At 35.6% G+C, this 13,604-nt stretch overlaps 1 long non-coding RNA gene across 1 annotated transcript in view; it reads right to left on the bottom strand.

The window, feature by feature from the left end:
- Positions 1-1,805: 1,805 nt before the first annotated feature.
- The window catches only part of LOC138743406 (uncharacterized), a 42,724-nt gene continuing 30,925 nt past the window's right edge, over positions 1,806-13,604 (bottom strand). The window contains exon 2 of the long non-coding RNA XR_011344861.1: positions 1,806-7,125. This is a non-coding gene — a long non-coding RNA (uncharacterized lncRNA). The remainder of the gene's footprint in view (positions 7,126-13,604) is intronic.

The raw sequence follows: 13,604 nt of genomic DNA, 5'->3' as shown, positions 1-13,604 counted from the left end.
TTTCCCGCTTTAGTTTTGGGGAAACATTGAAAGATAAATGCATTCTTGTAATATGGGGCTTCCAAGGGAAAACACTACAAATGCATATTTGATGGTACTCGCTGCTCACCTTTCGTATTTTCTTGTGTCATCTGCTAAACCACTGCCTTTTGAAGATAAATAAAGAGATCAAAGGAGAAATGAGTGTTAATAAATACTTTAGCCTTAATCATTTGCATTGTGTCAGCTTTTATTTCATCTATTTAGATCAGGACTTTTCAGGAACCCCCTCAGCTGATCTACTTCAGAAACCTTCATCCTAGCAATTATTTTGAAGCTCTCCTGTTTGTCTTCTTATCTTCCATTTCTCATAAACTCTAGCTTGTTTAAAACTCTTTTGGCTCTATTTTGACTGGTGCCCAACATTTCAGACTACGCTCTCCTCTCAATCCAGCAACATTTTGGTTTTGTAACGCTCATCTTTTGTTTACAAATTCCTTCCTTTCAACAGCACCCCTCCACCCTTTACCCTGACTTCACTGCCTTGCCACTACTTTCCATGATAGCATCAGCAGTTCCCAGAGCCCCAGAGACCTTTGCATTCTTCTAATTCTGGCCTCTTGCGCATTCCCACTTCAGTTGTTCCATTGTTATTGACTGTGCACTCAGCACCTTGATTCTGAAATTTTGAAATTGCTTCGCAAATATTTCTCTCTCGCATTTATCTCCTTGATGCTGTGTGTATCAGTGCTAAGGAGTCTTTGGAGACATTTTACTATAATGAAGGCAAAATATAAATGGTTTGATGTTGATTTTTTTTTCTTTTTATAAGCCTTTGTGTGCCTGGTTTATTGCCATATTCTTCACTTTAATTTGTATATGTCTTTGTAACAAACAAATCAATGCAACTTATTTATTTTAAGCAATAACAGTTGTTGGCCATTCAACAGAGGTATGAGTCCAAATTCCACTATACCACTGGAGAATTTAAGTTCAGATAATTAAATAATTCTTGGATAAATATGAAACCATTGTATTGCAAACATCATTTGGTCCACTGATACCCTTCTGGACAAGATATCTGCCAATCTTGCTGGAAGACTCCAGATCCATCAAAAAACTTGAGGGCCATTGGTGATGAACAGTGGAATCTCCTATTTCCAGTGGCCTACATGTCCTGGAATGAATGCATCAAATAAATACCAGAGTACTACAAGTTTACAAGAATAATTTGATGACAAAATGTGTTTCAACTTTAGCTGTTCAATCCGCAGTGATTATTTTGTGAGAAGGATAGCTTAGAATTTTTAAATTAATGGTGCATAATGGTTTACGAGAGTGATCATGGGAATGAATGATTAATATATGTGCAGCCTTATTTACTTGAATGTAGAAGGATGAGGTGAGATCTGTTTGAAACATTCCAAATATTGAAAGGCCTGGATAGAGTGCACAGAGAGGTATTTTCAGTAGTGGGAGAGTCTAGCACCAGAGGAGACAGCCAAAGTATAACAGGATATCCCTTTAGAACAGAGATGAGGAGGGTGGTGAATCTGTGGAATTCATTGCCACAGACCGCTGTGGAGGTTGTCATTGGGTATATTTCAAAAAGAGCTTGATACATTCTTGATTTGTAAGATCATCAAAGGTTATGAGGAGAAGACAGGAAAAGGGGTTGAAAGGAAGAATACATCAGCCATGGTTTGAATGCTAATTCTGCTCTTATGCACTTGTATTAAAAAACTCTTCTCTGTTTGTAATTCTAGAATCTGCTGAATTAAATATGCCATTCACTCGAATCTTTGAAAATAGAATTGGAAACTGAGTTTAGTGATTCATAACAATTTTATTTACATTTATTACATCAAAGCTTCACATTTTGAGAATGTTCTCACAAATAACATTTAAAGGATTCATTTTCCCACAGTAATCCAGAGGCTTTTAAGAACTTGTACCTTCAGCAGTCTCTTCATGGGATAGCTGCCAAGCCTTGCCCCCAAGAACAGTATTTCCAGGAATCCCCTTATCAGTACAGAAGGGATTCCTGGGAAAACTGGACCCTGAGGACAAGGTCAATGGAAGATTGAAATTGAAGGTCTGTGGATAAACAAAACATTCCCAAGAGAAGCATCGTGCTACATTCCTTCTCTCATCACCCATGGAACAAATATCTGAAATCATTCACTTTGCTGATTTATGGTGGAAATGAAACAAAACTGGCATAAGACGGATTTAAAACTTCATGTTGACATAATGTGCAAGCTGTGCTCTGATATAATAGTGATTTTACATTCAATTCTGAGATGCCAATTATTTATAATTGGGAACCCGAGGACATCAAAAAATATACTACCCTTGCAAGTTGTACCATGTTCTATATTCCAACATGTGAAGAAAATTATCTGTGGCTTCACCCTTTGCATGGGCTTGACTCAATCAGAAAATCATGTGTAAGGGTAATTTTTTGTGAAGTTAATGACATGAAAATTGGGGGCATAGTGGATCAAATATGCAGAATTGGACACCCAGTGCATCCACCCCCTATTTAACATTCTCCCTCAGGATTCTTGTCTCATAAAATGAACCTTCATACCCTTAAAATGAAATACTGTAGAAAAAACAGGAAGTACTAAGCAGTAAGCCAATCAACACTTGGAAGAATATAAATGCTTTAGGTTACTGTAATCAGCTTCATCCAATGTATTACCCCAAATCGCTCTTTCAGATGGTAAGTAAATCATTTTACACTTCCAGTCATCCTACTTTTATTTTGGGATACCAATATTCATAGCTTTGACCTGAATATTAATTCCTCAAAGTTAATATTATCTGCTGTTATGTTGTTCACAATTTGTAGAATTGAATTTAATGATTTTAGTGCAAATTAGAAGTTTGCCCAATAATGAAGTGATTGGAGTCTGAGGAACAAAGGTTCTCTTGCTACCTCAAGTAACCATTGTATAGAATCCTGTCCTGGGATACATAAATGTAGCATGTGCCACCTGACCTGGTATTGAAGTCTCAGAAACCATGACCCTACCGCCACCCCCCCACCCCCCACTTTGTCCATGTGTCCAACTTTCAAAACTTATTCCCCAACTGCTAGCCTGATCCAATTTGATCTGAATATGGGGAACCTTTAAATGCATTTGAAACCAATGGACCTGAACCTAATACTTATTGTTGGTCCTTCTGTTGCTGAGGAGCTTCCCTCTTGCTTTATTACAAGAACAACCATTGTTGCAGCTTATCTATTTTTATTTTACTGTATCAAATATGTAACTTCAATTAAAATTTTTAAAATCAGACCTTAAACTCCCTTTTTATTTCAAATAAAATATACCCCAGTAGACAGCACTCTCAATCACTTTGGTTCAATTAGAGTGGAACATGCAGCTGTTGTTCAGTGCATTACTAACTGGGAGTGAATTTTGAGATAATTATGCATTCCTGAAAACTGTTGTGTTCTTTGCAACAATGTTGAGAGTACTTCTGTGAATTGTTAGTTTAGAATTAGTCTCACGGAAGGAGGGCAGGAAGTGGATTGGGAGTTGCCTCCTTAGAAAAAGGATCTCTTGTAGTTGAGTACCTCCCCATAAACTCTCCCCAACAACTTCTTAAATTAGTTTATCAATTAAAGAGATGAAAAACATGCAATGTATTATTACAGTGGGAAGAGTAATGTTTAGGATTAAACGTTGCAGATTGCCAGTACACTCTGACAATAACAAATTTAAACAAACTGTGTAGTACGAAATTGCCATAGGCTATAAAACATTTGTATTTATTTATTTTTCTTGAGAACAACTACAAAATAAAATGCATAAGATGATGATGTTCTTATAATTTTTGTAACAAATTTCTTGTGGCAAATAATTTTTCTGGTCTCAGCAGAAGGTCAATTATGGTCAGGAAAATGAGCTCAAACCATGAGAAGATGACCTCCTGCCTGGTATGGAACATTTTGAATGTTCCCATGAGTTGTACTAATGAAGTCTGTTTGCCGTTAGGACATAGTTTAATGAATATGTATGTATAAAGAAAAGCAGCACCACTTCCTTATGACATGTCCATCTGAAACCCAATTCATAGAGCTATTAGAAACTTAAAATCAAAGCAATATATTGCTCTATCACACTATTTTCATTTAAAATGCCATTTAATGAAAGATCTGAGTCTATTGCCATTACTGTCTACTATTTATGATGCTTTCTTTTTGCATGTAAAATTCATCTGATATAAATTCTAAATTACTTTTCAGTAATAAAAATAAAATTGGTACTATTTGGCAAAAAGGAAAACACATCAATGATATCAAATGATCTTCAATGGAACAACAAAGAATTGACAGATCATATTACCTTCATCTTGTGCAGTGCTGCCTGGCTCTTCATCCAAGACCATTGCTGCAGTGTCCATCCTCCAGAGCTACAGTGCTTCATCTCAGACTCACAACTGACCAGAGATGCAGCACTGCACCTCTGGCTGATTCACATGTCAGGCCTCAAGCTACATTGTTCATTCTGAAGGCCCACAAAAGGGAAATTTAGGGAACAGTTGTTGAATAAGATCACTGTCAAAGAAGGATTAGATATGGGATGATCATTTCAAACAGAATTAAATGGTTGTCAGAGTCCATTATGTGCTTCAAGTTGGATCACATGTTCCAGGGCCTGGCATTACCTATTCAGTGTTAATCTTCACTGATTTTCCCTTTTGTAATTTGGTGATTATGAAGATGTAGGTTTGAGCCAGTACATTTTCCCCTCTCGGCCAATAGAAATCAGGTATGCAGGCAGGAAGGTTGCTCAAAGCACCTTTCTGGACTAGAGCTAGTGGTCCCTTTCATAATGTATCCTGGTTTCAGAAAATTACATCTCGACCCTCTTGCAATTTTGATTGGGAATAATGACTCGTGGGTCTCAGTGAACGGGCCTGATTGTGCTTGACAAACACTGCAGATCCAAGAATGTATGAGTAAACAGTGAGAAGTTGGAAGGACCTCAGCAGGTCTGGAAATATCCATGGAGAGAAATGGACAGTTAATGTTTCAGTTTGGGGTCCTGACCATTAGCTAAAATTCTGCAATTCCCCTGCCTCCCCCACAAGTGGGTGAAATGAACCGTGGCTTTGTACCCATCACTGTCCCCCAGAATGTTACCTGGGCACTGGATGGCAAATCAGAGTCCTGTCCCTGTCAACCATGATGGCCTTTGCTATTATACGCTTCAGTTTTACAGTTAGAATTTTTTTTTAAATTGTTTAAATATTTAAAAAAGTTAAGATGAGCACACTTCTGTAAATTTTCAAGTTTAAATTAAAAAGAGCATTTATATTAATTAAAATAAAGATAAAACACTTTTTTCATCCATGTTAGTAACACCATTAATTTAAATAAAAAGGATGTACCATCGGCCTGTCTAGAACTCATGGCCCAGATGTCAATTGTTCTGCTGCCTCAGTTCAATGTGACCCAAAACACTTCCCGAACAAAATGAGAAATTCAAGAGTGAGCTTGACAATCAGCTCCTGACCTCCCTGTAGCAATGCACAGATATGAACTTCTAGACTATGTTAACCCAATGACCAGAGTTTTTCAATGAAAACTTTTAGATCATTGCTCTTTCATCATTACACTGGACAACGAAGACTTAGCTTCCTGAACACTTTTGGGTGTATTTTATGGATTTTGGGATGTTGATCACAAAAATCACTTTAAAATCTTCATATCACATACCACTTTTTAGATATAACCTATTTTTGTGATTTCCTGTCATAATTTAAGACTATGCCCACAAAGCCAGCTGTTTGGATCAGTCCAAGCATGTCTGGGCATGTACTCAGTAGAGGAGCTATGCAAATGTTGAAAATATTTAAAAAAAATAATAATTTAGACATACAACATTGGTAACAGGCCCTTTCAGCCCAGGCGCCTGTGCGGCCTAATATATCCAACCCTCAGTATGTTTTGAACAGTGAGCGGAGACTGCATGGGATTTGAATCTCGGTCCCGATTGCTGGTGTTGTACAAATGTTGCACTAAGTGCTGCGCTTACCGTGTTACTCGCGGTTAGTGTACCAGTTAGTACAACATTGTTACAGTGCCAGCAATTTGAGAATTTTCTTGGCAACCAGAGAGCACCAAACTACATCCAGCTGATTGACAACATGCTTCAACCATACAAAACCATGAAGTGAAAGCATGCAATTGAAAATTCATTATCTACATTTGCACTTGGACCTTTTCTCTGCTGATCTTGGTGCCATCAGTGACAAACATGATGAAAAATTTTACCAGGAGATTGTGACCATGGAAAAGTGGTATCAGGGGAACTGGAATCGATTAATGCTGGCCATCTATTGCTGGACACTGACATGAGAGGCATCAGATGCTGAATACAAGTGAAAATCAATGGCAAAACATTTCTCGGTCAGTTGAACTAACATCATGTGTCAGCATCATTATGTGATTAAACATGCTAAATTTAATAAAAGTTAATTTAATGTTTCCCCAACTTCCTACATCATACAGCAAATCTGAAAGTACCTTTGTGTTCAGCTTGAAGTTGTCTATCATAATCCCCATTTTTTTTTCAGGAAGGAAACCTTATGAAAAAAAATTGTTGTCCAATGTTATTTTTGTGGCCAAATTTTTTATACAGTTAAATGGGTTATCTATCAAACTAAATGGAAAAAAAAATCCTGAAATGATCAGATTTTCCTGAGAATATGCAAATTTAAAACACTGCTAAGATTGAGGAAGATGTATAATCTTCAATGGTGTAAGCATTTTATGATTTTGTATTTATTATAAAGTGCTGCAGTAAGTGCCCTAGTTTCTCTAGTATTTTGTGAACTATGGAATACTTGAATCAATTCAGCATAATTAAAATGGGCAAATGAAGAAAATCTTGAGGCATTGTGTGCGATTCACTCAGTGCAATCTGGCTTGTGTTGTATTATTTTCAAAACTACTTCCTGTTCAAATGTAAAGCAAACTGTGGAAATAATGAGATTAGCTTCTAGCTGGACCCCGTTTCCCAGTGTTTCACAGTCGATGACCTCTCGCCTTTGTTTTTGTGTTGGCTGCCCTCTGAGATGCTCCTGGCTCCTTGCCCATGAGTACACAGTCGAGGGTGGTCACACCTTTGTCAGAAAAAAAGGAAACGGTTAAGTTGCTTCTCATGATATGAGGAAAAGTGCATATTTTAATTTGCTGGAAAATAATTAAATTTTGCAATATAATGGATTCAGCTTTTTAAACTAAATAATACAATGAAATTGTATGCCAAATTAAGTCAATTAAAACATTTGGGAGTGAATAGATGCCGGTATTAAAAATGATTCTACTTTGTTCTTGATTTCAGTGTAACTTTGTAAAACACAGTTGAGGTTAAATATTTAAATTAAAAATTAAAATTATGCCAAATAATCTGCATTTCAGACCAATCCAATACTCAATTGATAATCAAGTAAACACATTTACAAAAGTATCCACAAAATTATCAGCTACTGCTCATCCTTTTCAAGTATATATTTGCTTATTTGTCTCCTGTACAAGTTCATTGTTCCCTCTATTTACAGTTCTATTTTTCTCTTTCCATTCCCACACTTCTATGTCATGATCTTTTTTTGACTCTCAAGTGCAAAGCTCCGAGTTTTCCCATGTGAGTTTTAGCATTTCTCCCAGTTAGATAGTGTGTTGACCAGATGCTTCAGGGTAAGTTATAAAACCATAAAAAGCAATATTTTTCATGCTCCTAGTGAAATAGATGGAACAAGATTCTCCTGACATAAGAAATATGAAATTGGAAAATGATTGGTCTTTGCCATTTAATGTGGTCATGACTGAACCTCTGCATCAATTTCATTTTCCAAACCCATCCCATTTTCTTAATTCTTTTGAAATAAAAATTCATCTGTCTTGAATATATGTGAATATTCTTGAGAGATTTAAAGGGGCAATGCAAGAAGAGGAACACAGTTAATGTAGCAGTTAGCACAAGACTATGAAAGCACCAGTGACATCACTGTCTGTAAGGAGCTGGAATGACCTCCCCATGTTTGCCTGGATTTCCTCTGGGTACTCAGGTTTCCTTCCACATTACAAAGACACACAGGGTTAGTAAGTTAACTAGTCACATGGGTGTATTTGGGTGGTGTGAGCTGGAAGGGTTTGTTACCCTGCTGTATCTCTCAATTTCAAAATTAAATTAAAAAGAAATGAGGTTTAAGTTTTAATTTAATGAGACTTAACCATTTGATACTGCTGTTAGTTGAGTTTACTTCATACTATAAGTGTGATAGCTTTATTGATAGTTTTACCAGTGTTGCTTGTCTGTAAACTGTCAAAGAGCCAATGAGCATAATGTGCACAGTCCTATGAGTGAAGAGACTTTTCCTCATGCCAGTGCTAGTTGGCCAGACTCTTGGCCTAAAAACTGTGATAAAGATATTTGCATATTTAAATGTGCGATTTTAGAACTGACTACATTGCACTCAACTTTTGACATTTTATACATTTTGGCAGTTGCTTTTGTGTTTTGGGGTTATGACTGGCACCTGAGAAGGACTTCTGACTTCTTTTGACTCCTTGTTCGAGACTGTCTATTTGGGGGAAATGGCCTCTCAGCTTTTTCCTTGTAAAATGCTGTAAGAATTTTATATATTTCCATGAGATAAGTTTTTGAATATGTTTAGAGTATGACTTTCTTATTCTTGTACTCCAAATCTCTCCCGAAACAGACTAATATGCTGTTTTCCTTCCAAATCACTTTAAATGTCTGCACCACTTTTCTGCTATTGACATCCAAAGATTGTGACATTCATTAAATAGCCACACTTATTTGTTCCTCATTTTTCTTTAACATTCTGAACTTTTGTACTATCTTGAAACTCATTATTTACAGTTTGCTCTTTGATTATTTAATTACTGAATTAAAAAGCAAATAATTTATTTTCCATTGGTTATTCTGAAGAGAATACTTAGCCACAGAGGATAGAATAAGGTATATATATTTCAGGGAATGAACTTGTTTTAGTCGGAAAGAAAGGTTTAATGATTGACAATCATTCAGAGCAAGAATCCAATTACCCTGGGCCACTTGTTTGCTGTCTGCCTGAATGAACTACAATTAATCCTCTTCACTTGCTTCTATGTCTTTGGTCCAACAAATCTTTCCTTTTCAAGCATTGATCTATTTTTTAAAATGTAAATCTTTATTAAATCTCCTTTTGCCATCATTTCAAGCTGCAAGCCTCAGATCATAGCAACTCGTTGCTTAATTATCTTTCCTTTGGCTGTCTCAAATCCTTTTATCAGTGATAGTGTTGTTATTTTGTTATTGATTCCCTTTGGAAATATTTTGACTTTGCTCTATCAAAACCTTCTAACTTTTAAACAACTCTTTTAAAATCACATTTAATATTTTCTGCTCCAAGGGGAATGAGCTAATTTTCTTTGGTAATTTGTTGTGCTGGCAACATTCACCAGGTCAATCAGATTTGGTGAAATGAGAAGCAGAATTTAACCCTTCAAAAGAATGTGAAAAAGTTAAGGTGGCAAAGAAAGGGTAAGCTCTGTATGAGAGGGGAGGAGTGTGGAAAATTTCCAGATTGTGCATGCATAAAATGAAAACAAACAGTAATGTTATTCCAGAAGAAGCTGTAAATAGCAGCATTAGAATGATTAGCTGCAGTTACCGAATGTACAATTTGTTGAGGTGAAAAGTAGAGTGCTGTTTCTCAATCTGAATGCAACAAAAAGGATAAAGAGGTATTTACATAATACAGCTGAAGGGAAGTGAGACTCTACAAAACCAAATTTGTACATCAGTTTCTTCAGTAGGAGATCATTTTTAGTCATTCAATTTTTATAAGCTAACCTCTGCAAAAATTAGCTCAGGTTCACCAAGTTTCTATGGGCTTACTCTGAGAATGTTGAAGGGTTTTTGTGGCTTTTGAAGTAAGTATAAAGCTTCTTTCTTGCACTATTAAGCAAGTGACAGTAAATACTAATCCAATGTTTCCGCTTGTAAACTTGGAATAGCAACTGTTACATGAGTTAATTGGTACAGCATACATCTAACTTAATAGTTAAAATTAAAGTTAAAACATTTGTAATTGCACACAAACCATACCGAAGCTCGCTGCCTACCAGGAAAGATATTCAAAAGATTTTGTATAAAATATGCTGAAGCTAGTTTGGAAATCTCAAATGATTGCTCTTTAAACATTTTTTCAATAGATAATATTTACTACTTATTAAAGATGTTATAAACTAGTTTGATTTGTTGGAGAAACAAAACCTCTAATTGAAACATCCAAATCATTGAATTTGCCGAAGATGGACTCTGTCCACAAAAATCATTATAATAATTGAAGGGTTTTGTATCGAAGATTTTGACAAATTAGTGTAGCTGTTAGTACAATGCTATTACAGTGCCAACGACCAGGCTCGAATCCAGCAGTGTCTGTAAGGAGTTTGTATGTTCTCCCAGTGTCTGCATGAGTTTCCTCTGGGTGCTCTGGTTTCCTTCCACAAGTCAAAACATACAGGGCCTTGTAGGTTAATTGAGTGTATTTGGACAGCACGGGCTCATGGGCCAGAAGGGTCCGTTACCATGCTGTATGTTTAAATTTTTTTAAAAATTAAGTGTATTTGATATGATTTTCTGTAGTTATGCAATTTAAATTCTAGACATTTAATTAAAAAAATTAAATCCTTGAGCTCAGAAGCTCCCATTTTGGTTATTTTAGAGCTTATTTGTATCACTCAATTATTTTTTTATTCTTAGGACAGTGAAGACTCTTTTATGAATGATAGAAGGCATTGTAGAATTATTTACATCTCTTAATGTTTGCAATATTGCCATTTTATAATTATTTAATATCCTTTTTGGAGGAGGCATCCCATTTACAAAATATAGAATGAAATTCCAGGCATTGTAACCCAGTTTTGTTGTGCACACAGATAGGCCTGGAAAATTGTTGCTGCATTAATGATCACGGGAGACCATCCAGGGACATGGGAGTGGTAGCAATGCGCAATATGGTGCTATTATTTCTTGGGATGTTGGTGGAATATCATTTAAGGAGCATTGAAACCAAACTGTTTTCTCAATTGCGATCTGCTTTCATGGTCGAGACTAAAGATATTTTCTGGTTGTGTTTTCAAGGTGCACATCATGCTTTCCTGGAGTCTTTTTGGTGTAGATATGCCATTCATACAGGAAGCATATGATCAAGGTCAACTTCCTTGCACTTGAAACATACTAGTCATATTTCTTGATCTATTTGATACTTCACTTCAGTTGTGTCTCTTCTCCAATCAATGCTAGGCTTCTGAATTTCCAACTTACGAATTCAGTACATTGTCTGCCTTCTAATAGATTAATACAATCAGAAAGAGAAGGGACTTCTGGTTGGCTGTGGGATGAAGTAATAGTGTTCCTGCTTACTTTTTCTTTTCCTCCACTTTTAACTTCCTTTTTGTTCCACAATCAAAGTGTTCTGTACATTTCATTATCAGCCTCTCTCATCAAGAATTGTTTTAAAATGTCAACAAGAGCTGTTAAAGCAGGGAAAAAAAGAAGAAATGCTGACAAACTCAACTATGGAGACAATCACAGAATTAATGGAGCAGCTTAAACAATTATTGACGGAAGAATTTAATAACAGCTCGGGGCAGATTGAAGTCGAACTTGAACAGATTCATTTAGCAGGTCAAGAACACAGTGACACGGTTGTCATCTATTGAGCTCAACTTAAATAAATTGAGTGATTATTTTAAAGAATTAGAAGATGTATGCTCCAGTCTAACTAACACTAATTTGAAATTAATGATGAGGGTCATTGATCTGGAAAACAGGAACAGAAGGCAACATGTGCATATTTTGGGCCTGTCTGAATCTACTGAAAGTGGGCAGTTTACAAAATTTTTTTTCAGAGTTGCTCTACGATCTGTTTGGGAGTGATCTGCTCACATCACTGCCTGAGATTGTTAGAGCTCAACATTCCTTAGCACTCAATCTTGAATTTCATTGTCAACATATCAGGATCATTGAGGATTATTACCCTGAGGTAATGAATCATTGTGCCAAATACAGAGAGGTTATGATGGAATGTATCATCAGGATTTTAAACCTTCATTGATATACTCTGCTTGACGCCGCATTACACATCTAATGGTCGTGAGAAGTAGTTCGGATCAGTGGATGAGGCTCAAAAATATATTGAAGATCTTCCTTCTCATCACACCGTGCATAAACTGTTATTTCATGTCTGAGGCTGATTAATTACTGCTATTTTTAAGGTTTCTATCACTTACTATACAATGTCCATTGGATGATAATTGTTTGGTTGTTTACAATTTGCTTTAATAATATATGGAGTGATCAATCCATTTGGATTGCAGTTTTATAAAGGTTTATATTGGTATTCAATTCATTTAGTTATTTAATTTTTCATGATAAGAATATTGAGAAGTATACTTTCATATTTTTTTTATATATAGTAATAATAAGTAAAGATGGAAAACAATTATGTTGCTATCTGTTGCACATTTAAAAAATGCATGAGAAACTTTATAATTTTTTTTCTTGTTATGCTTGGTTGAAGACTAAACATAATCTTGTTCTAATTAGAAGTGCAGAGAATATTTACATTTGAAGCCCAGGAGCATGAGATAAAATGCCTAGCAAGAATGTATTTGGTTACATTTTATTTATGGGGAGCCTGTTGTTGATTTTCTTTTCAGCAGCTTTCTGGTTGTGGGATATAAGGGTTAGAGGCAGTAGAGGAATTTTTTTCCTCAAGTTGTTATGGCACTGGGAACTTTTATAAACTCTGGAATTCTACAACTTATCTTCAATTTTGTTTTGGTTTCATGTTCCTGCAGCAAAGCTGACATTTGGGACTTGAGTAACATGTGTCTTAATCAATCTGCACGATTAGTTGTAGATAATGGCTAATTAATTCAATTTTGTTAGTTGGTATGTGAACGGATTGAACCATCTGATCAAAAGAAAAAAAAACTGTTCTTGCATGTCAAACAGCTTAAAACTGCAGTCATTCTCCTACAAGCAACACACATTCATAGTTGTGATAACATTCATCTTATGTCCTAGTGGAGTGGGACAAAATTTTCATTCTACTTTTCAAGCTAAAAGTAGGGAAGTTTCAATACTTATCAATAAAAATATTCCCTTTATTCAGCATATTGTTGTTTCAGGTACAAATAGTCATTTTTTTAATTGTCTCTTAGAAATTATACAATAAGATGGTTGTATTTGCTAATATCTATACCCCTAATGTAGATGACACAGGGTTTTTTGAATGTTTTTTTTTCCTGTCCCTACTGGACCTGAGCTTATACTCTCTGGTACTTGGTGGGGATTTTAATTTTTGGTTAGATCCTGTTTAGGATCGTTCCTATCTTAACCTTGCTATAATGAGAAATGCATTCTTTTTTTTTTAAATAAATCTATGGTATTTCTGATGTTTGGCTTTTTTTTTCATCCAAATAAGAAAGTATTTTTTATATAAATGTTCACCATTCTTTTTCAAGGATCCACTATTTTCTTATTGATAACCAACTGATTTCACAGATCTTGTCCTGTGAGTAT

Source organism: Narcine bancroftii, chromosome 9 (assembly GCF_036971445.1).
Source record: "Narcine bancroftii isolate sNarBan1 chromosome 9, sNarBan1.hap1, whole genome shotgun sequence".
In the NCBI taxonomy this organism is placed as follows: Eukaryota; Metazoa; Chordata; class Chondrichthyes; order Torpediniformes; family Narcinidae; genus Narcine; species Narcine bancroftii.
This window is presented reverse-complemented; position numbering and strand designations above follow the sequence as displayed.